The sequence below is a fragment of the Accipiter gentilis genome, unplaced genomic scaffold (genome assembly GCF_929443795.1).
Source record: "Accipiter gentilis unplaced genomic scaffold, bAccGen1.1, whole genome shotgun sequence".
NCBI classification, from domain to species: Eukaryota; Metazoa; Chordata; class Aves; order Accipitriformes; family Accipitridae; genus Astur; species Astur gentilis.
In genome coordinates this window covers 141,438-167,263 of record NW_026060817.1, presented here as the reverse complement: position 1 = coordinate 167,263, position 25,826 = coordinate 141,438, and positions in this window count along the sequence as shown.

The window sequence follows — 25,826 nt, the reverse complement described above, 5'->3', positions numbered from 1 at the left end:
GGGCAAGCCCGCGTCCCAGATCCTGTTGTACCTGTGAATAGGATGCAGGGGGACGGTGAAGACCAGCAACAGCTTTCCGGCCTCCCACCTTCCGTGTGGGACAAGGAGCCAGACATGTGCCTTTTCGGAATCAGGCTCTGCCGAGGACGAGAGCCAAGAGATGTTCCTCCTCTGGGCAAGCCCGGGTCCCAGATCCTGTTGTACCTGTGAATAGGCCACAGGGGGACGGTGAAGACCAGAAACATCTTTCCGGCCTGCCACCTTCCGTGTGGGACACGGAGCCGGACGTGTGCCTTTCCAGAAGCAGGCTCTGCCGAGGAGGAGAGCCATGAGATCTTCCTCCTTGGGGCAAGCCCGGGTCCCATATCCTGTTGTACCTGTGAATAGGCTGCAGGGGGACGGTGAAGACCAGCAACAGCTTTCAGGGCTGCCACCATCCGTGTGGGACAAGGAGCCGGACATGTGCCTTTTCAGAAACAGGCCCTGCCGAGGACGAGAGCCATGAGATGTTCCTCCTCTGGGCAAGCCCGGGTCCCAGATCCTGTTGTACCTGTGAATAGGCTGCAGGGGGACGGTGAAGACCAGCAACAGCTTTCCGGCCTGCCACCTTCCGTTTGGGACAAGGAGCCAGACGAGTGCCTTTCCGGAATCAGGCTCTGCCGAGGAGGAGAGCCATGAGATGTTCCTCCTCTGGGCATGCCCGGGTCCTGAATCCTGTTGTGCCTGTGAATAGGCTGCAGGGGGACGGTGAAGACCAGCAACAGCTTTCAGGGCTGCCACCTTCCGTGTGGGACAAGGAGCCGGACGTGTGCCTTTCCGGAATCAGGCTCTGCTGAGGACGAGAGCCATGAGATGTTCCTCCTCTGGGCAAGCCCGCGTCGTGAATCCTGTTGTGCCTGTGAATTGGCTGCAGGGGCATGGTGAAGACCAGCAACAGCTTTCAGGGCTGCCATCTTCCGTGTGGCACAAGGAGCCGGAAGTGTGCCTTTTTGGAATCAGACTCTGCCGAGGACGAGAGCCATGAGATGTTCCTCCTCGGGGCAAGCCCGCATCGTGAATGCTGTTGTGCCTGTGAATAGGCTGCAGGGGGACGGTGAAGACCAGCAACAGCTTTCCGGCCTGCCACCTTCCGTGTGGGACAAGGAGCCGGACGTGTGCCTTTTCGGAAAGCGGCTCTGCCGAGGACGAGAGCCATGAGATGTTCCTCCTCTGGGCAAGCCCGCGTCGTGAATCCTGTTGTGCCTGTGAATTGGCTGCAGGGGGATGGTGAAGACCAGCAACAGCTTTCAGGGCTGCCACCTTCCGTGTGGGACGAGGAGCCGGAAGTGTGCCTTTTCGGAATCAGACTCTGCCGTGGACGAGAGCCATGAGATGTTCCTCCTCTGGGCAAGACAGCATTGTGAATGCTGTTGTGCCTGTGAATAGGCTGCAGGGGGACGGTGAAGACCAGCAACAGCTTTCAGGGCTTCCACCTTCCGTGTGGGACGAGGAGCCGGACCTGTGCCTTTTCGGAATCAGGCTCTGCCGAGGACGAGAGCCATGAGATGTTCCTCCTCTGGGCAAGCCCGGGTCCCAGATCCTGTTGTGCCTGTGAATAGCCTGCAGGGGGACGGTGAGGACCAGCAACATCTTTCCGGCCTGCCACCTTCCGTGTGGGACAAGGAGCCGGACGTGTGCCTTTCCGGAATCAGGCTCTGCCGAGCACGAGAGCCATGAGATGTTCCTCCTCGGGGCAAACCCGGGTCCCAGATCCTGTTGTGCCTGTGAATAGGCTGCAGGGGGACGGTGAAGACCAGCAACAGCTTTCAGGGCTGCCACCTTCCGTGTGGGACAAGGAGCCGGACGTGTGCCTTTTCGGAATCAGGCTCTGCCGAGGATGAGAGCCATGAGATGTTCCTCCTCTGGTCAAGCCCGCGTCGTGAATCCTGTTGTGCCTGTGAATAGGCTGCAGGGGGACGGTGAAGACCAGGAACAGCTTTCAGGGCTGCCACCTTCCGTGTGGGACAAGGAGCCGGACGTGTGCCTTTCCGGAATCAGGCTCTGCCGAGGAGGAGAGCCATGAGATTTTCCTCCTCTGGGCAAGCCCGCATCGTGAATGCTGTTGTGCCTGTGAATAGGCTGCAGGGGGACGGTGAAGACCAGCAACAGCTTTCAGGGCTGCCACCTTCCGTGTGGGACGAGCAGCCGGATGTGTGCCTTTTCGGAAACAGGCTCTGCCGAGGACGAGAGCCATGAGATGTTCCTCCTCTGGGCAAGCCCGTGTCCCAGATCCTGTTGTGCCTGTGAATAGGCTGCAGGGGGACGGTGAAGACCAGCAAAATCTTTCCGGCCTGCCACCTTCCGTGTGGGACAAGGAGCCGGACATGTGCCTTTCCGGAATCAGGCTCTGCCGAGGACGAGAGCCATGAGATCTTCCTCCTCGGGGCAAGCCCGGGTCCCAGATCCTGTTGTACCTGTGAATAGACTGCAGGGGGACGGTGAAGACCAGCAACAGCTTTCAGGGCTGCCACCTTCCGTGTGGGACAAGGAGCTGTACGTGTGCCTTTTCGGAAAGCGTCTCTGCCGAGGACGAGAGCCATGAGATGTTCCTCCTCTGGGCCAGCCCGCGTCGTGAATCCTGTTGTGCCGTGAATAGGCTGCAGGGGGACGGTGAAGACCAGCAAGAGCTTTCAGGGCTGCCACCTTCCGTGTGGGACAAGGAGCCGGACATGTGCCTTTCCGGAATCAGGCTCTGCCGAGGAGGAGAGCCATGAGATGTTCCTCCTCTGGGCATGCCCGGGTCCTGAATCCTGTTGTGCCTGTGAATAGGCTGCAGGGGGACGGTGAACACCAGCAACAGCTTTCAGGGCTGCCACCTTCCGTGTGGAACAAGGAGCTGGACATGTGCCTTTTCGGAATCAGGCTCTGCCGAGGACGAGAGCCATAAGATGTTCCTCCTCTGGGCAAGCCCGGGTCCCAGATCCTGTTGTGCCTGTGAATAGGCTGCAGGGGGACGGTGAAGACCAGCAACAGCTTTCAGGGCTGCCACCTTCCGTGTGGGACAAGGAGACGGACGTGTGCCTTTTCGGAAAGCGGCTCTGCCGAGGACGAGAGCCATGAGATGTTCCTCCTCTGGGCAAGCCCGCGTCGTGAATCCTGTTGTGCCTGTGAATTGGCTGCAGGGGGATGGTGAAGACCAGCAACAGCTTTCAGGGCTGCCACCTTCCGTGTGGGACAAGGAGCCGGAAGTGTGCCTTTTCTGAGTCAGACTCTGCCGAGGACGAGAGCCATGAGATTTTCCTCCTCTGGGCAAGCCCGCATCGTGAATGCTGTTGTGCCTGTGAATAGGCTGCAGGGGGACGGTGAAGACCAGCAAAATCTTTCCGGCCTGCCACCTTCCGTTTGGGACAAGGAGCCGGACATGTGCCTTTCCGGAATCAGGCTCTGCCGAGGACGAGAGCCATGAGATGTTCCTCCTCTGGGCAAGCCCGCGTCATGAATCCTGTTGTGCCTGTGAATTGGCTGCAGGGGGACGGTGAAGACCAGCAACAGCTTTCAGGACTGCCACCTTCCGTGTAGGACAAGGAGCCGGACGTGTGCCTTTTCGGAATCAGGGTCTGCCGAGGACGAGAGCCATGAGATGTTCCTCCTCTGGGCAGGCCCTGGCCCCAGATCCTGTTGTGCCTTTGAATAGGCTGCAGGGGGACAGTGAAGACCAGCAACAGCTTTCAGGGCTGCCACCTTCCGTGTGGGACAAGGAGCCGGACGTGTGCCTTTTCGGAATCAGGCTCTGCCAAGGACGAGAGCCATGAGATGTTCCTCCTCTGGGCAAGCTCGGGTCCCAGATCCTGTTGTGCCTGTGAATAGGCTGCAGGGGTACGGTGAGGACCAGCAACATCTTTCCGGCCTGCCAACTTCCGTGTGGGACAAGGAGCCGGACATGTGCCTTTCCGGAATCAGGCTCTGCCGAGGACGAGAGCCATGTGATGTTCCTCCTCTGGGCAAGCCCGGGTCCCAGATCCTGTTGTGCCTGTGAATGGGCTGCAGGGGTACGGTGAGGACCAGCAACATCTTTCCGGCCTGCCAACTTCCGTGTGGGACAAGGAGCCGGACATGTGCCTTTCCGGAATCAGGCTCTGCCGAGGACGAGAGCCATGAGATGTTCCTCCTCTGGGCAAGCTCGGGTCCCAGATCCTGTTGTGCCTGTGAATAGGCTGCAGGGGTACGGTGAGGACCAGCAACATCTTTCCGGCCTGCCAACTTCCGTGTGGGACGAGGAGCCGGACCTGTGCCTTTTCGGAATCAGGCTCTGCCGAGGACGAGAGCCATGAGATGTTCCTCCTCTGGGCAAGCCCGGGTCCCAGATCCTGTTGTGCCTGTGAATAGCCTGCAGGGGGACGGTGAGGACCAGCAACATCTTTCCGGCCTGCCACCTTCCGTGTGGGACAAGGAGCCGGACGTGTGCCTTTCCGGAATCAGGCTCTGCCGAGGACGAGAGCCATGAGATGTTCCTCCTCGGGGCAAACCCGGGTCCCAGATCCTGTTGTGCCTGTGAATAGGCTTCAGGGGGACGGTGAAGACCAGCAACAGCTTTCAGGGCTGCCACCTTCCGTGTGGGACAAGGAGCCGGACGTGTGCCTTTTCGGAATCAGTCTCTGCCGAGGAGGAGAGCCATGAGATGTTCCTCCTCTGGGCAAGCCCGGGTCCCAGATCCTGTTGTACCTGTGAATAGCCTGCAGGGGGACGGTGAAGACCAGCAACAGCTTTCCGGCCTGCCACCTTCCGTTTGGGACAAGGAGCCAGACGTGTACTGTTTCGGAATCAGGCTCTGCCGAGGAGGAGAGCCATGAGATGTTCCTCCTCTGGGCAAGCCCGGGTCCCAGATCCTGTTGTACCTGTGAATAGGCTGCAGGGGTACGGTGAGGACCAGCAACATCTTTCCGGCCTGCCAACTTCCGTGTGGGACAAGGAGCCGGACATGTGCCTTTCCGGAATCAGGCTCTGCCGAGGACGAGAGCCATGTGATGTTCCTCCTCTGGGCAAGCCCGGGTCCCAGATCCTGTTGTGCCTGTGAATGGGCTGCAGGGGTACGGTGAGGACCAGCAACATCTTTCCGGCCTGCCAACTTCCGTGTGGGACAAGGAGCCGGACATGTGCCTTTCCGGAATCAGGCTCTGCCGAGGACGAGAGCCATGAGATGTTCCTCCTCTGGGCAAGCTCGGGTCCCAGATCCTGTTGTGCCTGTGAATAGGCTGCAGGGGTACGGTGAGGACCAGCAACATCTTTCCGGCCTGCCAACTTCCGTGTGGGACGAGGAGCCGGACCTGTGCCTTTTCGGAATCAGGCTCTGCCGAGGACGAGAGCCATGAGATGTTCCTCCTCTGGGCAAGCCCGGGTCCCAGATCCTGTTGTGCCTGTGAATAGCCTGCAGGGGGACGGTGAGGACCAGCAACATCTTTCCGGCCTGCCACCTTCCGTGTGGGACAAGGAGCCGGACGTGTGCCTTTCCGGAATCAGGCTCTGCCGAGGACGAGAGCCATGAGATGTTCCTCCTCGGGGCAAACCCGGGTCCCAGATCCTGTTGTGCCTGTGAATAGGCTTCAGGGGGACGGTGAAGACCAGCAACAGCTTTCAGGGCTGCCACCTTCCGTGTGGGACAAGGAGCCGGACGTGTGCCTTTTCGGAATCAGTCTCTGCCGAGGAGGAGAGCCATGAGATGTTCCTCCTCTGGGCAAGCCCGGGTCCCAGATCCTGTTGTACCTGTGAATAGCCTGCAGGGGGACGGTGAAGACCAGCAACAGCTTTCCGGCCTGCCACCTTCCGTTTGGGACAAGGAGCCAGACGTGTACTGTTTCGGAATCAGGCTCTGCCGAGGAGGAGAGCCATGAGATGTTCCTCCTCTGGGCAAGCCCGGGTCCCAGATCCTGTTGTACCTGTGAATAGGCTGCAGGGGGACGGTGAAGACCAGCAACAGCTTTCCGGCCTGCCACCTTCCGTTTGGGACAAGGAGCCGGACGAGTGCCTTTCCGGAATCAGGCTCTGCCGAGGAGGAGAGCCATGAGATGTTCCTCCTCTGGGCAAGCCCGCGTCGTGAATCCTGTTGTGCCTGTGAATTGGCTGCAGGGGGATGGTGAAGACCAGCAACAGCTTTCAGGGCTGCCACCTTCCGTGTGGGACGAGGAGCCGGAAGTGTGCCTTTTCGGAATCAGACTCTGCCGAGGACGAGAGCCATGAGATGTTCCTCCTCTGGGCAAGACAGCATTGTGAATGCTGTTGTGCCTGTGAATAGGCTGCAGGGGGACGGTGAAGACCAGCAACAGCTTTCAGGGCTTCCACCTTCCGTGTGGGACGAGGAGCCGGACCTGTGCCTTTTCGGAATCAGGCTCTGCCGAGGACGAGAGCCATGAGATGTTCCTCCTCTGGGCAAGCCCGGGTCCCAGATCCTGTTGTGCCTGTGAATAGCCTGCAGGGGGACGGTGAGGACCAGCAACATCTTTCCGGCCTGCCACCTTCCGTGTGGGACAAGGAGCCGGACGTGTGCCTTTCCGGAATCAGGCTCTGCCGAGGACGAGAGCCATGAGATGTTCCTCCTCGGGGCAAACCCGGGTCCCAGATCCTGTTGTGCCTGTGAATAGGCTGCAGGGGGACGGTGAAGACCAGCAACAGATTTCAGGGCTGCCACCTTCCGTGTGGGACAAGGAGCCGGACGTGTGCCTTTTCGGAATCAGGCTCTGCCGAGGATGAGAGCCATGAGATGTTCCTCCTCTGGTCAAGCCCGCGTCGTAAATCCTGTTGTGCCTGTGAATAGGCTGCAGGGGGACGGTGAAGACCAGGAACAGCTTTCAGGGCTTCCACCTTCCGTGTGGGACAAGGAGCCGGACGTGTGCCTTTCCGGAATCAGGCTCTGCCGAGGAGGAGAGCCATGAGATTTTCCTCCTCTGGGCAAGCCCGCATCGTGAATGCTGTTGTGCCTGTGAATAGGCTGCAGGGGGACGGTGAAGACCAGCAACAGCTTTCAGGGCTGCCACCTTCCGTGTGGGACGAGCAGCCGGATGTGTGCCTTTTCGGAAACAGGCTCTGCCGAGGACGAGAGCCATGAGATGTTCCTCCTCTGGGCAAGCCCGTGTCCCAGATCCTGTTGTGCCTGTGAATAGGCTGCAGGGGGACGGTGAAGACCAGCAAAATCTTTCCGGCCTGCCACCTTCCGTGTGGGACAAGGAGCCGGACATGTGCCTTTCCGGAATCAGGCTCTGCCGAGGACGAGAGCCATGAGATCTTCCTCCTCGGGGCAAGCCCGGGTCCCAGATCCTGTTGTACCTGTGAATAGACTGCAGGGGGACGGTGAAGACCAGCAACAGCTTTCAGGGCTGCCACCTTCCGTGTGGGACAAGGAGCTGTACGTGTGCCTTTTCGGAAAGCGTCTCTGCCAAGGACGAGAGCCATGAGATGTTCCTCCTCTGGGCAAGCCCGCGTCGTGAATCCTGTTGTGCCGTGAATAGGCTGCAGGGGGACGGTGAAGACCAGCAAGAGCTTTCAGGGCTGCCACCTTCCGTGTGGGACAAGGAGCCGGACATGTGCCTTTCCGGAATCAGGCTCTGCCGAGGACGAGAGCCATGAGATGTTCCTCCTCTGGGCATGCCCGGGTCCTGAATCCTGTTGTGCCTGTGAATAGGCTGCAGGGGGACGGTGAACACCAGCAACAGCTTTCAGGGCTGCCACCTTCCGTGTGGAACAAGGAGCTGGACATGTGCCTTTTCGGAATCAGGCTCTGCCGAGGACGAGAGCCATAAGATGTTCCTCCTCTGGGCAAGCCCGGGTCCCAGATCCTGTTGTGCCTGTGAATAGGCTGCAGGGGGACGGTGAAGACCAGCAACAGCTTTCAGGGCTGCCACCTTCCGTGTGGGACAAGGAGACGGACGTGTGCCTTTTCGGAAAGCGGCTCTGCCGAGGACGAGAGCCATGAGATGTTCCTCCTCTGGGCAAGCCCGCGTCGTGAATCCTGTTGTGCCTGTGAATTGGCTGCAGGGGGATGGTGAAGACCAGCAACAGCTTTCAGGGCTGCCACCTTCCGTGTGGGACAAGGAGCCGGACGTGTGCCTTTCCGGAATCAGGCTCTGCCGAGGACGAGATTCATGAGATCTTCCTCCTCTGGGCAAGCCCGCGTCATGAATCCTGTTGTGCCTGTGAATAGGCTGCAGGGGGACGGTGAGGACCAGCAACATCTTTCCGGCCTGCCACCTTCCGTGTGGGACAAGGAGCCGGATGTGTGCCTTTCCGGAATCAGGCTCTGCCGAGGATGAGAGCCATGAGATGTTCCTCCTCGGGGCAAGCCCGGGTCCCAGATCCTGTTGTGCCTGTGAATAGGCTGCAGGGGGACGGTGAAGACCAGCAACAGCTTTCAGGGCTGCCACCTTCCGTGTGGGACAAGGAGCCAGACGTGTACTTTTTCGGAATCAGGCTCTGCCGAGGAGGAGAGCCATGAGATGTTCCTCCTCTGGGCAAGCCCGGGTCCCAGATCCTGTTGTGCCTGTGAATAGGCTGCAGGGGGATGGTGAAGACCAGCAACAGCTTTCAGGGCTGCCACCTTCCGTGTGGGACAAGGAGCCGGACGTGTGCCTTTTCGGAAAGCGGCTCTGACGAGGACGAGAGCCATGAGATGTTCCTCCTCTGGGCAAGCCCGCGTCGTGAATCCTGTTGTGCCTGTGAATTGGCTGCAGGGGGATGGTGAAGACCAGCAACAGCTTTCAGGGCTGCCACCTTCCGTGTGGGACAAGGATCCGTAAGTGTGCCTTTTCGGAATCAGACTCTGCCGAGGACGAGAGCCATGAGATGTTCCTCCTCTGGGAAGCCCGCGTCGTGAATCCTGTTGTGCCTGTGAATAGGCTGCAGGGGGACGGTGAAGACCAGCAACAGCTTTCAGGGCTGCCACGTTCCGTGTGGGACGAGGAGCCGGACCTGTGCCTTTCCGGAATCAGGCTCTGCTGAGGACGAGAGCCATGAGATGTTCCTCCTCTGGGCAAGCCCGGGTCCCAGATCCTGTTGTGCCTGTGAATAGCCTGCAGGGGGACGGTGAAGACCAGCAACAGCTTTCAGGGCTGCCACCTTCCGTGTGGGACAAGGAGCCGGACGAGTGCCTTTTTGGAATCAGGCTCTGCCGAGGACGAGAGCCATGAGATCTTCCTCCTCTGGGCAAGCCCGCGCCGTGAATCCTGTTGTGCCTGTGAATAGGCTGCAGGGGGACGGTGAAGACCAGGAACAGCTTTCAGGGCTGCCACCTTCCGTGTGGGACAAGGAGCCGGACGTGTGCCTTTCCGGAATCAGGCTCTGCCGAGGACGAGAGCCATGAGATGTTCCTCCTCTGGGCATGCCCGGGTCCTGAATCCTGTTGTGCCTGTGAATAGGCTGCAGGGGGACGGTGAAGACCAGCAACAGCTTTCAGGGCTGCCACCTTCCGTTTGGGACAAGGAGCCGGACGTGTGCCTTTCCGGAATCAGGCTCTGCCGAGGACGAGAGCCATGATATCTTCCTCCTCGGGGCAAGCCCGGGTCCCAGATCCTGTTGTACCTGTGAATAGGCTGCAGGGGGACGGTGAACACCAGCAACAGCTTTCAGGGCTGCCACCTTCCGTGTGGGACAAGGAGCCGGACGAGTGCATTTTCGGAATCAGGCTCTGCCGAGGACGAGAGCCATGAGATGTTCCTCCTCTGGGCATGCCCAGGTCCTGAATCCTGTTGTGCCTGTGAATAGGCTGCAGGGGGACGGTGAAGACCAGCAACAGCTTTCAGGGCTGCCACCTTCCGTGTGGGACAAGGAGCCGGACGTGTGCCTTTCCGGAATCAGGCTCTGCCGAGGACGAGAGCCATGAGATGTTCCTCCTCTGGGCAAGCCCGGGTCCCAGATCCTGTTGTGCCTGTGAATAGGCTGCAGGGGGACGGTGAAGACCAGCAACAGCTTTCAGGGCTGCCACCTTCCGTGTGGGACAAGGAGCCGGACGTGTGCCTTTTCGGAAAGCGGCTCTGACGAGGACGAGAGCCATGAGATGTTCCTCCTCTGGGCAAGCCCGCGTCGTGAATCCTGTTGTGCCTGTGAATTGGCTGCAGGGGGATGGTGAAGACCAGCAACAGCTTTCAGGGCTGCCACGTTCCGTGTGGGACGAGGAGCCGGACCTGTGCCTTTCCGGAATCAGGCTCTGCTGAGGACGAGAGCCATGAGATGTTCCTCCTCTGGGCAAGCCCGGGTCCCAGATCCTGTTGTGCCTGTGAATAGCCTGCAGGGGGACGGTGAAGACCAGCAACAGCTTTCAGGGCTGCCACCTTCCGTGTGGGACAAGGAGCCGGACGAGTGCCTTTTTGGAATCAGGCTCTGCCGAGGACGAGAGCCATGAGATCTTCCTCCTCTGGGCAAGCCCGCGCCGTGAATCCTGTTGTGCCTGTGAATAGGCTGCAGGGGGACGGTGAAGACCAGGAACAGCTTTCAGGGCTGCCACCTTCCGTGTGGGACAAGGAGCCGGACGTGTGCCTTTCCGGAATCAGGCTCTGCCGAGGACGAGAGCCATGAGATGTTCCTCCTCTGGGCATGCCCGGGTCCTGAATCCTGTTGTGCCTGTGAATAGGCTGCAGGGGGACGGTGAAGACCAGCAACAGCTTTCAGGGCTGCCACCTTCCGTTTGGGACAAGGAGCCGGACGTGTGCCTTTCCGGAATCAGGCTCTGCCGAGGACGAGAGCCATGATATCTTCCTCCTCGGGGCAAGCCCGGGTCCCAGATCCTGTTGTACCTGTGAATAGGCTGCAGGGGGACGGTGAACACCAGCAACAGCTTTCAGGGCTGCCACCTTCCGTGTGGGACAAGGAGCCGGACGAGTGCATTTTCGGAATCAGGCTCTGCCGAGGACGAGAGCCATGAGATGTTCCTCCTCTGGGCATGCCCAGGTCCTGAATCCTGTTGTGCCTGTGAATAGGCTGCAGGGGGACGGTGAAGACCAGCAACAGCTTTCAGGGCTGCCACCTTCCGTGTGGGACAAGGAGCCGGACGTGTGCCTTTCCGGAATCAGGCTCTGCCGAGGACGAGAGCCATGAGATGTTCCTCCTCTGGGCAAGCCCGGGTCCCAGATCCTGTTGTGCCTGTGAATAGGCTGCAGGGGGACGGTGAAGACCAGCAACAGCTTTCAGGGCTGCCACCTTCCGTGTGGGACAAGGAGCCGGACGTGTGCCTTTTCGGAAAGCGGCTCTGACGAGGACGAGAGCCATGAGATGTTCCTCCTCTGGGCAAGCCCGCGTCGTGAATCCTGTTGTGCCTGTGAATTGGCTGCAGGGGGATGGTGAAGACCAGCAACAGCTTTCAGGGCTGCCACCTTCCGTGTGGGACAAGGATCCGTAAGTGTGCCTTTTCGGAATCAGACTCTGCCGAGGACGAGAGCCATGAGATGTTCCTCCTCTGGGCAAGCCCGCGTCGTGAATCCTATTGTGCCTGTGAATAGGCTGCAGGGGGACGGTGAAGACCAGCAACAGCTTTCAGGGCTGCCACGTTCCGTGTGGGACGAGGAGCCGGACCTGTGCCTTTCCGGAATCAGGCTCTGCTGAGGACGAGAGCCATGAGATGTTCCTCCTCTGGGCAAGCCCGGGTCCCAGATCCTGTTGTGCCTGTGAATAGCCTGCAGGGGGACGGTGAAGACCAGCAACATCTTTCCGGCCTGCCACCTTCCGTTTGGGACAAGGAGACGGACATGTGCCTTTCCGGAATCAGGCTCTGCCGAGGACGAGAGCCATGAGATCTTCCTCCTCGGGGCAAGCCTGGGTCCCATATCCCGTTGTACCTGTGAATAGGCTGCAGGGTGACGGTAAAGACCAGCAACAGCTTTCAGGGCTGCCACCTTCCGTGTGGGACAAGGAGCCGGACGAGTGCCTTTTTGGAATCAGGCTCTGCCGAGGACGAGAGCCATGAGATCTTCCTCCTCTGGGCAAGCCCGCGTCGTGAATCCTGTTGTACCTGTGAATAGGCTGCAGGGTGACGGTAAAGACCAGCAACAGCTTTCAGGGCTGCCACCTTCCGTGTGGGACAAGGAGCCAGACGTGTGCCTTTCCGGAATCAGGCTCTGCCGAGGAGGAGAGCCATGAGATGTTCCTCCTCTGGGCATGCCCGGGTCCTGAATCCTGTTGTGCCTGTGAATAGGCTGCAGGGGGACGGTGAAGACCAGCAACAGCCTTCAGGGCTGCCACCTTCCGTGTGGGACAAGGAGCCGGACGAGTGCCTTTTCGGAATCAGGCTATGCCGAGGAAGAGAGGCATAAGATGTTCCTCCTCTGGGCAAGCCCGCGTCATGAATTCTGTTGTGCCTGTGAAAAGGCTGCCGGGGGACGGTGAAGACCAGCAACAGCTTTCAGGGCTGCCACCTTCCGTGTGGGACAAGGAGCCGGACGTGTGCCTTTCCGGAATCAGGCTCTGCCGAGGACGAGAGCCATGAGATCTTCCTCCTCTGGGCATGCCCGGGTCCTGAATCCTGTTGTGCCTGTGAATAGGCTGCAGGGGGACGGTGAAGACCAGCAACAGCTTTCAGGGCTGCCACCTTCCGTGTGGGACAAGGAGCCGGACGTGTGCCTTTCCGCAATCAGGCTCTGCTGAGGACGAGAGCCATGTGATGTTCCTCCTCTGGGAAAGCCCGGGTCCCAGATCCTGTTGTGCCTGTGAATAGGCTGCAGGGGGACGGTGAAGACCAGCAACAGCTTTCAGGGCTGCCACCTTCCGTGTGGGACAAGGAGCCGGACGTGTGCCTTTTCGGAATCAGACTCTGCCGAGGAGGAGAGCCATGAGATGTTCCTCCTCTGGGCAAGCCCGCGTCCCAGATCCTGTTGTACCTGTGAATAGGATGCAGGGGGACGGTGAAGACCAGCAACAGCTTTCCGGCCTCCCACCTTCCGTGTGGGACAAGGAGCCAGACATGTGCCTTTTCGGAATCAGGCTCTGCCGAGGACGAGAGCCAAGAGATGTTCCTCCTCTGGGCAAGCCCGGGTCCCAGATCCTGTTGTACCTGTGAATAGGCCACAGGGGGACGGTGAAGACCAGAAACATCTTTCCGGCCTGCCACCTTCCGTGTGGGACACGGAGCCGGACGTGTGCCTTTCCAGAAGCAGGCTCTGCCGAGGAGGAGAGCCATGAGATCTTCCTCCTTGGGGCAAGCCCGGGTCCCATATCCTGTTGTACCTGTGAATAGGCTGCAGGGGGACGGTGAAGACCAGCAACAGCTTTCAGGGCTGCCACCATCCGTGTGGGACAAGGAGCCGGACATGTGCCTTTTCAGAAACAGGCCCTGCCGAGGACGAGAGCCATGAGATGTTCCTCCTCTGGGCATGCCCGGGTCCTTAATCCTGTTGTGCCTGTGAATAGGCTGCAGGGGGACGGTGAAGACCAGCAACAGCTTTCAGGGCTGCCACCTTCCGTGTGGGACAAGGAGCCGGACGTGTGCCTTTTCGGAATCAGGCTATGCCGAGGAAGAGAGCCATAAGATGTTCCTCCTCTGGGCAAGCCCGCGTCATGAATCCTGTTGTGCCTGTGAATTGGCTGCAGGGGGACGGTGAAGACCAGCAACAGCTTTCAGGGCTGCCACCTTCCGTGTAGGACAAGGAGCCGGACGTGTGCCTTTTCGGAATCAGGCTATGCCGAGGAAGAGAGCCATAAGATGTTCCTCCTCTGGGCAAGCCCGCGTCATGAATCCTGTTGTGCCTGTGAATTGGCTGCAGGGGGACGGTGAAGACCAGCAACAGCTTTCAGGGCTGCCACGTTCCGTGTGGGACAAGGAGCCGGACGTGTGCCTTTTCGGAATCAGGCTCTGCCGAGGAGGAGAGCCATGAGATGTTCCTCCAATGGGCAAGCCCGTGTCGTGAATCCTGTTGTGCCTGTGAATTGGCTGCAGGGGGACGGTGAAGACCAGCAACAGCTTTCAGGGCTGCCACCTTCCGTGTGGGACAAGGAGCCGGACGTGTGCCTTGACCGAATCAGGCTCTGCCGAGGACGAGAGCCATGAGATCTTCCTCCTCGGGGCAAGCCCGCGTCGTGAATCCTGTTGTGCCTGTGAATTGGCTGCAGGGGGACGATGAAGACCAGCAACAGCTTTCAGGGCTGCCACCTTCCGTATGGGACAAGGAGCCGGAAGTTTGCCTTTTCGGAATCAGACTCTGCCGAGGACGAGAGCCATGAGATTTTCCTCCTATGGGCAAGCCCGCGTCGTGAATGCTGTTGTGCCTGTGAATAGGCTGCAGGGGGACGGTGAAGACCAGCAACAGCTTTCAGGGCTGCCACCTTCCGTGTGGGACAAGGAGCCGGTCGTGTGCCTTTCCGCAATCAGGCTCTGCTGAGGACGAGAGCCATGTGATGTTCCTCCTCTGGGCAAGCCCGGGTCCCAGATCCTGTTGTGCCTGTCAATAGGCTGCAGGGGGACGGTGAAGACCAGCAACAGCTTTCAGGGCTGCCACCTTCCTTGTGGGACAAGGAGCCGGACGTGTGCCTTTTCGGAATCAGACTCTGCCGAGGAGGAGAGCCATGAGATGTTCCTCCTCTGGGCAAGCCCGCGTCCCAGATCCTGTTGTACCTGTGAATAGGATGCAGGGGGACGGTGAAGACCAGCAACAGCTTTCCGGCCTCCCACCTTCCGTGTGGGACAAGGAGCCAGACGTGTGCCTTTTCGGAATCAGGCTCTGCCGAGGACGAGAGCCAAGAGATGTTCCTCCTCTGGGCAAGCCCGGGTCCCAGATCCTGTTGTGCCTGTGAATTGGCTGCAGGGGGACGGTGAAGTCCAGCAACATCTTTCCGGCCTGCCACCTTCCGTGTGGGACACGGAGCCGGACGTGTGCCTTTCCAGAATCAGGCTCTGCCGAGGAGGAGAGCCATGAGATGTTCCTCCAATGGGCAAGCCCGGGTCCCAGATCCTGTTGTACATGTGAATAGGCTGCAGGGGGACGGTGAAGACCAGCAAAAGCTTTCAGGGCTGCCACGTTCCGTGTGGGACGAGGAGCCGGACGTGTGCCTTTTCGGAAACAGGCTCTGCTGAGGACGAGAGCCATGAGATGTTCCTCCTCTGGGCAAGCCCGCGTCATGAATCCTGTTGTGCCTGTGAATTGGCTGCAGGGGGACGGTGAAGACCAGCAACATCTTTCCGGCCTGCCACCTTCCGTTTGGGACAAGGAGCTGGACATGTGCCTTTCCGGAATCAGGCTCTGCCGAGGACGAGAGCCATGAGATCTTACTCCTCGGGGCAAGCCCGGGTCCCAGATCCTGTTGTACCTGTGAATAGGCTGCAGGGGGATGGTGAAGACCAGCAACAGCTTTCAGGGCTGCCACCTTCCGTGTGGGACAAGGAGCCGGAAGTGTGCCTTTTCTGAATCAGACTCTGCCGAGGACGAGAGCCATGAGATTTTCCTCCTCTGGGCAAGCCCGCATCGTGAATGCTGTTGTGCCTGTGAATAGGCTGCAGGGGGACGGTGAAGACCAGCAACATCTTTCCGGCCTGCCACCTTTCGTTTGGGACAAGGAGCCGGACATGTGCCTTTCCGGAATCAGGCTCTGCCGAGGACGAGAGCCATGAGATGTTCCTCCTCTGGGCAAGCCCGCGTCATGAATCCTGTTGTGCCTGTGAATTGGCTGCAGGGGGACGGTGAAGACCAGCAACAGCTTTCAGGACTGCCACCTTCCGTGTGGGACGAGGAGCCGGACGTGTGCCTTTTCGGAATCAGGGTCTGCCGAGGACGAGAGCCATGAGATGTTCCTCCTCTGGGCAGGCCCTGGCCCCAGATCCTGTTGTGCCTTTGAATAGGCTGCAGGGGGACAGTGAAGACCAGCAACAGCTTTCAGGGCTGCCACCTTCCGTGTGGGACAAGGAGCCGGACGTGTGCCTTTTCAGAATCAGGCTCTGCCAAGGACGAGAGCCATGAGATGTTCCTCCTCTGGGCAAGCTCGGGTCCCAGATCCTGTTGTGCCTGTGAATAGGCTGCAGGGGTACGGTGAGGACCAGCAACATCTTTCCGGCCTGCCAACTTCCGTGTGGGACAAGGAGCCGGACATGTGCCTTTCCGGAATCAGGCTCTGCCGAGGACGAGAGCCATGTGATGTTCCTCCTCTGGGCAAGCCCGGGTCCCAGATCCTGTTGTGCCTGTGAATGGGCTGCAGGGGGACGGTGAAGACCAGCAACAGCTTTCAGGGCTGCCACCTTCCGTGTGGGACAAGGAGCCAGACGTGTGCCTTTTCGGAATCAGTCTCTGCCGAGGAGGAGAGCCATGAGATGTTCCTCCTCTGGGCAAGCCCGGGTCCCAGATCCTGTTGTACCTGTGAATAGGCTGCAGGGGGACGGTGAAGACCAGCAACAGCTTTCCGGCCTGCCACCTTCCGTGTGGGACAAGGAGCCAGACGAGTGCCTTTCCGGAATCAGGCTCTGCCGAGGAGGAGAGCCATGAGATGTTCCTCCTCTGGGCATGCCCGGGTCCTGAATCCTGTTGTGCCTGTGAATAGGCTGCAGGGGGACGGTGAAGACCAGCAACAGCTTTCAGGGCTGCCACCTTCCGTGTGGGACAAGGAGCCGGACGTGTGCCTTTCCGGAATCAGGCTCTGCTGAGGACGAGAGCCATGAGATGTTCCTCCTCTGGGCAAGCCCGCGTCGTGAATCCTGTTGTGCCTGTGAATTGGCTGCAGGGGCATGGTGAAGACCAGCAACAGCTTTCAGGGCTGCCATCTTCCGTGTGGCACAAGGAGCCGGAAGTGTGCCTTTTTGGAATCAGACTCTGCCGAGGACGAGAGCCATGAGATTTTCCTCCTCGGGGCAAGCCCGCATCGTGAATGCTGTTGTGCCTGTGAATAGGCTGCAGGGGGACGGTGAAGACCAGCAACAGCTTTCCGGCCTGCCACCTTCCGTGTGGGACAAGGAGCCGGACGTGTGCCTTTTCGGAAAGCGGCTCTGCCGAGGACGAGAGCCATGAGATGTTCCTCCTCTGGGCAAGCCCGCGTCGTGAATCCTGTTGTGCCTGTGAATTGGCTGCAGGGGGATGGTGAAGACCAGCAACAGCTTTCAGGGCTGCCACCTTCCGTGTGGGACGAGGAGCCAGAAGTGTGCCTTTTCGGAATCAGACTCTGCCGAGGACGAGAGCCATGAGATGTTCCTCCTCTGGGCAAGACAGCATTGTGAATGCTGTTGTGCCTGTGAATAGGCTGCAGGGGGACGGTGAAGACCAGCAACAGCTTTCAGGGCTTCCACCTTCCGTGTGGGACGAGGAGCCGGACCTGTGCCTTTTCGGAATCAGGCTCTGCCGAGGACGAGAGCCATGAGATGTTCCTCCTCTGGGCAAGCCCGGGTCCCAGATCCTGTTGTGCCTGTGAATAGCCTGCAGGGGGACGGTGAGGACCAGCAACATCTTTCCGGCCTGCCACCTTCCGTGTGGGACAAGGAGCCGGACGTGTGCCTTTCCGGAATCAGGCTCTGCCGAGGACGAGAGCCATGAGATGTTCCTCCTCGGGGCAAACCCGGGTCCCAGATCCTGTTGTGCCTGTGAATAGGCTGCAGGGGGACGGTGAAGACCAGCAACAGCTTTCAGGGCTGCCACCTTCCGTGTGGGACAAGGAGCCGGACGTGTGCCTTTTCGGAATCAGGCTCTGCCGAGGATGAGAGCCATGAGATGTTCCTCCTCTGGTCAAGCCCGCGTCGTGAATCCTGTTGTGCCTGTGAATAGGCTGCAGGGGGACGGTGAAGACCAGGAACAGCTTTCAGGGCTGCCACCTTCCGTGTGGGACAAGGAGCCGGACGTGTGCCTTTCCGGAATCAGGCTCTGCCGAGGAGGAGAGCCATGAGATTTTCCTCCTCTGGGCAAGCCCGCATCGTGAATGCTGTTGTGCCTGTGAATAGGCTGCAGGGGGACGGTGAAGACCAGCAACAGCTTTCAGGGCTGCCACCTTCCGTGTGGGACGAGCAGCCGGATGTGTGCCTTTTCGGAAACAGGCTCTGCCGAGGACGAGAGCCATGAGATGTTCCTCCTCTGGGCAAGCCCGTGTCCCAGATCCTGTTGTGCCTGTGAATAGGCTGCAGGGGGACGGTGAAGACCAGCAAAATCTTTCCGGCCTGCCACCTTCCGTGTGGGACAAGGAGCCGGACATGTGCCTTTCCGGAATCAGGCTCTGCCGAGGACGAGAGCCATGAGATCTTCCTCCTCGGGGCAAGCCCGGGTCCCAGATCCTGTTGTACCTGTGAATAGACTGCAGGGGGACGGTGAAGACCAGCAACAGCTTTCAGGGCTGCCACCTTCCGTGTGGGACAAGGAGCTGTACGTGTGCCTTTTCGGAAAGCGTCTCTGCCGAGGACGAGAGCCATGAGATGTTCCTCCTCTGGGCAAGCCCGCGTCGTGAATCCTGTTGTGCCGTGAATAGGCTGCAGGGGGACGGTGAAGACCAGCAAGAGCTTTCAGGGCTGCCACCTTCCGTGTGGGACAAGGAGCCGGACGAGTGCATTTTCGGAATCAGGCTCTGCCGAGGACGAGAGCCATGAGATGTTCCTCCTCTGGGCATGCCCGGGTCCTGAATCCTGTTGTGCCTGTGAATAGGCTGCAGGGGGACGGTGAAGACCAGCAACAGCTTTCAGGGCTGCCACCTTCCGTGTGGAACAAGGAGCTGGACATGTGCCTTTTCGGAATCAGGCTCTGCCGAGGACGAGATCCATGAGATGTTCCTCCTCTGGGCAAGCCCGGGTCCCAGATCCTGTTGTGCCTGTGAATAGGCTGCAGGGGGACGGTGAAGACCAGCAACAGCTTTCAGGGCTGCCACCTTCCGTGTGGGACAAGGAGCCGGACGTGTGCCTTTTCGGAAAGCGGCTCTGACGAGGACGAGAGCCATGAGATGTTCCTCCTCTGGGCAAGCCCGCGTCGTGAATCCTGTTGTGCCTGTGAATTGGCTGCAGGGGGATGGTGAAGACCAGCAACAGCTTTCAGGGCTGCCACCTTCCGTGTGGGACAAGGATCCGTAAGTGTGCCTTTTCGGAATCAGACTCTGCCGAGGACGAGAGCCATGAGATGTTCCTCCTCTGGGCAAGCCCGCGTCGTGAATCCTATTGTGCCTGTGAATAGGCTGCAGGGGGATGGTGAAGACCAGCAAGAGCTTTCAGGGCTGCCACGTTCCGTGTGGGACGAGGAGCCGGACCTGTGCCTTTCCGGAATCAGGCTCTGCTGAGGACGAGAGCCATGAGATGTTCCTCCTCTGGGCAAGCCCGGGTCCCAGATCCTGTTGTGCCTGTGAATAGCCTGCAGGGGGACGGTGAAGACCAGCAACATCTTTCCGGCCTGCCACCTTCCGTTTGGGACAAGGAGCCGGACATGTGCCTTTCCGGAATCAGGCTCTGCCGAGGACGAGAGCCATGAGATCTTCCTCCTCGGGGCAAGCCTGGGTCCCATATCCCGTTGTACCTGTGAATAGGCTGCAGGGTGAAGGTAAAGACCAGCAACAGCTTTCAGGGCTGCCACCTTCCGTGTGGGACAAGGAGCCGGACGAGTGCCTTTTTGGAATCAGGCTCTGCCGAGGACGAGAGCCATGAGATCTTCCTCCTCTGGGTAAGCCCGCGTCGTGAATCCTGTTGTACCTGTGAATAGGCTGCAGGGTGACGGTAAAGACCAGCAACAGCTTTCAGGGCTGCCACCTTCCGTGTGGGACAAGGAGCCAGACGTGTGCCTTTCCGGAATCAGGCTCTGCCGAGGACGAGAGCCATGAGATGTTCCTCCTCTGGGCATGCCCGGGTCCTGAATCCTGTTGTGCCTGTGAATAGGCTGCAGGGGGACGGTGAAGACCAGCAACAGCCTTCAGGGCTGCCACCTTCCGTGTGGGACAAGGAGCCGGACGAGTGCCTTTCCGGAATCAGGCTCTGCCGAGGAGGAGAGCCATGAGATGTTCCTCCTCTGGGCATGCCCGGGTCCTGAATCCTGTTGTGCCTGTGAATATGCTGCAGGGGGACGGTGAAGACCAGCAACAGCTTTCAGGGCTGCCACCTTCCGTTTGGGACAAGGAGACGGACATGTGCCTTTCCGGAATCAGGCTCTGCCGAGGACGAGAGCCATGAGATCTTCCTCCTCGGGGCAAGCCCGCGTCGTGAATCCTGTTGTGCCTGTGAATTGGCTGCAGGGGGACGGTGAAGACCAGCAACAGCTTTCAGGGCTGCCACCTTCCGTGTGGGACAAGGAGCCGGACGTGTGCCTTTTCGGAATCAGGCTCTGCCGAGGACGAGAGCCAAGAGATGTTCCTCCTCTGGGCAAGCCCGGGTCCCAGATCCTGTTGTACCTGTGAATAGGCCACAGGGGGACGGTGAAGACCAGAAACATCTTTCCGGCCTGCCACCTTCCGTGTGGGACACGGAGCCGGACGTGTGCCTTTCCAGAAGCAGGCTCTGCCGAGGAGGAGAGCCATGAGATCTTCCTCCTTGGGGCAAGCCCGGGTCCCATATCCTGTTGTACCTGTGAATAGGCTGCAGGGGGACGGTGAAGACCAGCAACAGCTTTCAGGGCTGCCACCATCCGTGTGGGACAAGGAGCCGGACATGTGCCTTTTCAGAAACAGGCCCTGCCGAGGACGAGAGCCATAAGATGTTCCTCCTCTGGGCAAGCCCGCGTCATGAATTCTGTTGTGCCTGTGAATAGGCTCCCGGGGGACGGTGAAGACCAGGAACAGCTTTCAGGGCTGCCACCTTCCGTGTGGGACAAGGAGCCGGACGTGTGCCTTTCCGGAATCAGGCTCTGCCGAGGACGAGAGCCATGAGATCTTCCTCCTCTGGGCATGCCCGGGTCCTGAATCCTGTTGTGCCTGTGAATAGGCTGCAGGGGGACGGTGAAGACCAGCAACAGCTTTCAGGGCTGCCAACTTCCGTGTGGGACAAGGAGCTGGACGTGTGCCTTTTCGGAATCAGGCTCTGCCGAGGACGAGAGCCATGAGATGATCCTCCTCTGGGCAAGCCCGCGTCGTGAATCCTGTTGTGCCTGTGAATAGGCTGGAGGGGGATGGTGAAGACCAGCAACATCTTTCAGGGCTGCCACCTTCCGTGTGGGACAAGGAGCCGGACGTGTGCCTTTCCGGAATCAGTCTCTGCCGAGGACGAGAGCCGTGAGATGCTCCTCCTCTGGGCAAGCCCGCGTCGTGCATCCTGTTGTGCCTGTGAATAGGCTGCAGGGGGACGGTGAAGACCAGCAACAGCTTTCAGGGCTGCCACCTTCCGTGTGGGACAAGGAGCCGGACGTGTGCCTTTTCGGAATCAGGCTCTGCCGAGGACGAGAGCCATGAGATGTTCCTTCTCTGGGCAAGCCCGGGCCCCAGATCCTGTTGTGCCTGTGAATACGCTGCAGGGGGACGGTGAAGACCAGCAACAGCTTTCAGGGCTGCCACCTTCCGTGTCGGACGAGAAGCCGCACGTGTGCCTTTTCGGAAACAGGCCCTGCCGACGACGAGAGTCATGAGATGTTCCTCCTCTGGCCAAGCCCGGGCCCCAGATCCTGTTGTGCCTGTGAATAGGCTGCAGGGGGACGGTGAAGACCAGCAACAGCTTTCAGGGCTGCCACCTTCCATGTGGGACAAGGAGCCGGACGTGTGCCTTTTCGGAAAGCGGCTCTGACGAGGACGAGAGCCATGAGATGTTCCTCCTCTGGGCAAGCCCGCGTCGTGAATCCTGTTGTGCCTGTGAATTGGCTGCAGGGGGATGGTGAAGACCAGCAACAGCTTTCAGGGCTGCCACCTTCCGTGTGGGACAAGGATCCGTAAGTGTGCCTTTTCGGAATCAGACTCTGCCGAGGACGAGAGCCATGAGATGTTCCTCCTCTGGGCAAGCCCGCGTCGTGAATCCTATTGTGCCTGTGAATAGGCTGCAGGGGGATGGTGAAGACCAGCAACAGCTTTCAGGGCTGCCACGTTCCGTGTGGGACGAGGAGCCGGACCTGTGCCTTTCCGGAATCAGGCTCTGCTGAGGACGAGAGCCATGAGATGTTCCTCCTCTGGGCAAGCCCGGGTCCCAGATCCTGTTGTGCCTGTGAATAGCCTGCAGGGGGACGGTGAAGACCAGCAACATCTTTCCGGCCTGCCACCTTCCGTTTGGGACAAGGAGACGGACATGTGCCTTTCCGGAATCAGGCTCTGCCGAGGACGAGAGCCATGAGATCTTCCTCCTCGGGGCAAGCCTGGGTCCCATATCCCGTTGTACCTGTGAATAGGCTGCAGGGTGACGGTAAAGACCAGCAACAGCTTTCAGGGCTGCCACCTTCCGTGTGGGACAAGGAGCCGGACGAGTGCCTTTTTGGAATCAGGCTCTGCCGAGGACGAGAGCCATGAGATCTTCCTCCTCTGGGTAAGCCCGCGTCGTGAATCCTGTTGTACCTGTGAATAGGCTGCAGGGTGACGGTAAAGACCAGCAACAGCTTTCAGGGCTGCCACCTTCCGTGTGGGACAAGGAGCCAGACGTGTGCCTTTCCGGAATCAGGCTCTGCCGAGGAGGAGAGCCATGAGATGTTCCTCCTCTGGGCATGCCCGGGTCCTGAATCCTGTTGTGCCTGTGAATAGGCTGCAGGGGGACGGTGAAGACCAGCAACAGCCTTCAGGGCTGCCACCTTCCGTGTGGGACAAGGAGCCGGACGAGTGCCTTTTCGGAATCAGGCTCTGCCGAGGACAAGAGCCATGAGATCTTCCTCCTCTGGGCAAGCCCGCGTCGTGAATCCTGTTGTGCCTGTGAATAGGCTGCAGGGTGACGGTAAAGACCAGCAACAGCTTTCAGGGCTGCCACCTTCCGTGTGGGACAAGGAGCCGGACGTGTGCCTTTCCGGAATCAGGCTCTGCCGAGGAGGAGAGCCATGAGATGTTCCTCCTCTGGGCATGCCCGGGTCCTGAATCCTGTTGTGCCTGTGAATATGCTGCAGGGGGACGGTGAAGACCAGCAACAGCTTTCAGGGCTGCCACCTTCCGTTTGGGACAAGGAGACGGACATGTGCCTTTCCGGAATCAGGCTCTGCCGAGGACGAGAGCCATGAGATCTTCCTCCTCGGGGCAAGCCCGCGTCGTGAATCCTGTTGTGCCTGTGAATTGGCTGCAGGGGGACGGTGAAGACCAGCAACAGCTTTCCGGCCTCCCACCTTCCGTGTGGGACAAGGAGCCGGACGTGTGCCTTTTCGGAATCAGGCTCTGCCGAGGACGAGAGCCAAGAGATGTTCCTCCTCTGGGCAAGCCCGGGTCCCAGATCCTGTTGTACCTGTGAATAGGCCACAGGGGGACGGTGAAGACCAGAAACATCTTTCCGGCCTGCCACCTTCCGTGTGGGACACGGAGCCGGACGTGTGCCTTTCCGGAATCAGTCTCTTCCGAGGACGAGAGCCGTGAGATGCTCCTCCTCTGGGCAAGCCCGCGTCGTGCATCCTGTTGTGCCTGTGAATAGGCTGCAGGGGGACGGTGAAGACCAGCAACAGCTTTCAGGGCTGCCACCTTCCGTGTGGGACAAGGAGCCGGACGTGTGCCTTTTCGGAAACAGGCTCTGCCGATGACGAGAGCCATGAGATGTTCCTTCTCTGGGCAAGCCCGGGCCCCAGATCCTGTTGTGCCTGTGAATACGCTGCAGGGGGACGGTGAAGACCAGCAACAGCTTTCAGGGCTGCCACCTTCCGTGTCGGACGAGGAGCCGCACGTGTGCCTTTTCGGAAACAGTCCCTGCCTACGACGAGAGCCATGAGATGTTCCTCCTCTGGGCAAGCCCGGGCCCCAGATCCTGTTGTGCCTGTGAATAGGCTGCAGGGGGACGGTGAAGACCAGCAACAGCTTTCAGGGCTGCCACCTTCCATGTGGGACAAGGAGCCGGACGTGTGCCTTTTCGGAAACAGGCCCTGCCGAGGACGAGAGCCATGAGATGTTCCTCCTCTGGGCAATCCCGGGCCCCAGATCCTGTTGTGCCTGTGAATAGGCTGCAGGGGGACGGTGAAGACCAGCAACAGCTTTCAGGGCTGCCACCTTCCGTGTGGGACAATTAGCCGGAATTGTGCCTTTCTGGGAACAGGCCCTGGGAGGACGAGAGCCATGAGGTGTTCCTCCTGTGGACAAGCCCGGGTCCCAAATCCTGTTGTACCTGTGAAAACGTTGCAGGGGCACGGTGAAGACCAGCAACAGCTTTCAGGGCTGCCACCTTCCGTGTGGGACAAGGAGCCGGACGTGTACCGTTTCGGAATCAGGCTCTGCCGACGAAGAGAGCCATGAGATGTTCCTCCTCTGGACTTGCCCGGGTCCTGAATCCTGTTGTGCCTGTGAATAGGCTGCAGGGGGACGGTGAAGACCAGCAACAGCTTTCAGGGCTGCCACCTTCCGTGTGGGACAAGGAGCCGGACGTGTGCCTTTCCGGAATCAGGCTCTGCCGAGGACGAGAGCCGTGAGATGTTCCTCCTCTGGGCAAGCCCGCGTCGTGAATCCTGTTGTGCCTGTGAATAGGCTGCAGGGGGACGGTGAAGACCAGCAACAGCTTTCAGGGCTGCCACCTTCCGTGTGGGACAAGGAGCCGGACGTGTGCCTTTTCGGAATCAGGCTCTGCCGATGACGAGAGCCATGAGATGTTCCTTCTCTGGGCAAGCCCGGGCCCCAGATCCTGTTGTGCCTGTGAATACGCTGCAGGGGGACGGTGAAGACCAGCAACAGCTTTCAGGGCTGCCACCTTCCGTGTCGGACGAGGAGCCGCACGTGTGCCTTTTCGGAAACAGGCCCTGCCTACGACGAGAGCCATGAGATGTTCCTCCTCTGGGCAAGCCCGGGCCCCAGATCCTGTTGTGCCTGTGAATCGGCTGCAGGGGGACGGTGAAGACCAGCAACAGCTTTCAGGGCTGCCACCTTCCGTGTGGGGCAAGGAGCCGAACGTGCGTCTTTCCGGAATCAGGCCATGCCGAGGAGGAGAGCCATGAGATGTTCCCCCTCTGGGCAAGCCCGCGCCGTGAATCTTGTTGTGCCTGTGAATAGGCTGCAGGGGGACAGTGAAGACCAGCAACAGCTTTCAGGGCTGCCACCTTCCGTGTGGGACAAGGAGCCGGACGTGTGCCTTTTCGGAATCAGGCTCTGCCGAGGACGAGAGCCATGAGATGTTCCTCCTTTGGGCAAGCCCGTGTCCCAGATCCTGTTGTGCCTGTGAATAGGCTGCAGGGGGACGATGAAGACCAGCAACAGCTTTCAGGGCTGCCACCTTCCGTGTGCGACGAGGAGCCGGACGTGTGCCTTTTCGGAAACAGGCTCTGTCGAGGACGAGAGCCATGAGATGTTCCTCCTCTGGGCAAGCCCGGGTCCCAAATCCTGTTGTGCCTGTGAATAGGCTTCAGGGGGACGGTGAAGACCAGCAACAGCTTTCAGGGCTGCCACCTTCCGTGTGGGACGAGGAGCCGGACGTGTGCCCTTTCGGAATCAGGCTCTGCCGAGGACGAGAGCCATGAGACGTTCCTCCACTGGGCAATCCCGGGTCCCAAATCCTGTTGTGCCTGTGAAAAGGCTGCCGGGGGACGGTGAACACCAGCAACAGCTTTCCGGGCTGCCACCTTCCGTTTGGGACGAGGAGCCGGACGTGTGCCCTTTCGGAAACAGGCTCTGCCGAGGACGAGAGCCATGAGATGTTCCTCCTCTGCACAAACCCTGGTCTCAGATCCTGTTGTTCCTGTGAATATGCTGCAGGGGGATGGTGAAGACCAGCAAGAGCTTTCAGGGCTGCCACCTTCCGTGTGGTACAAGGAGCCAGACGTATGCCTTTTCAGAAACAGGCCCTGCCGAGGACGAGAGCCATGAGATGTTCCACCTCTGGGCAAGCCCGGGTACCAGATCCTGTTGTGCCTGTGAATAGGCTGCAGGGGGAC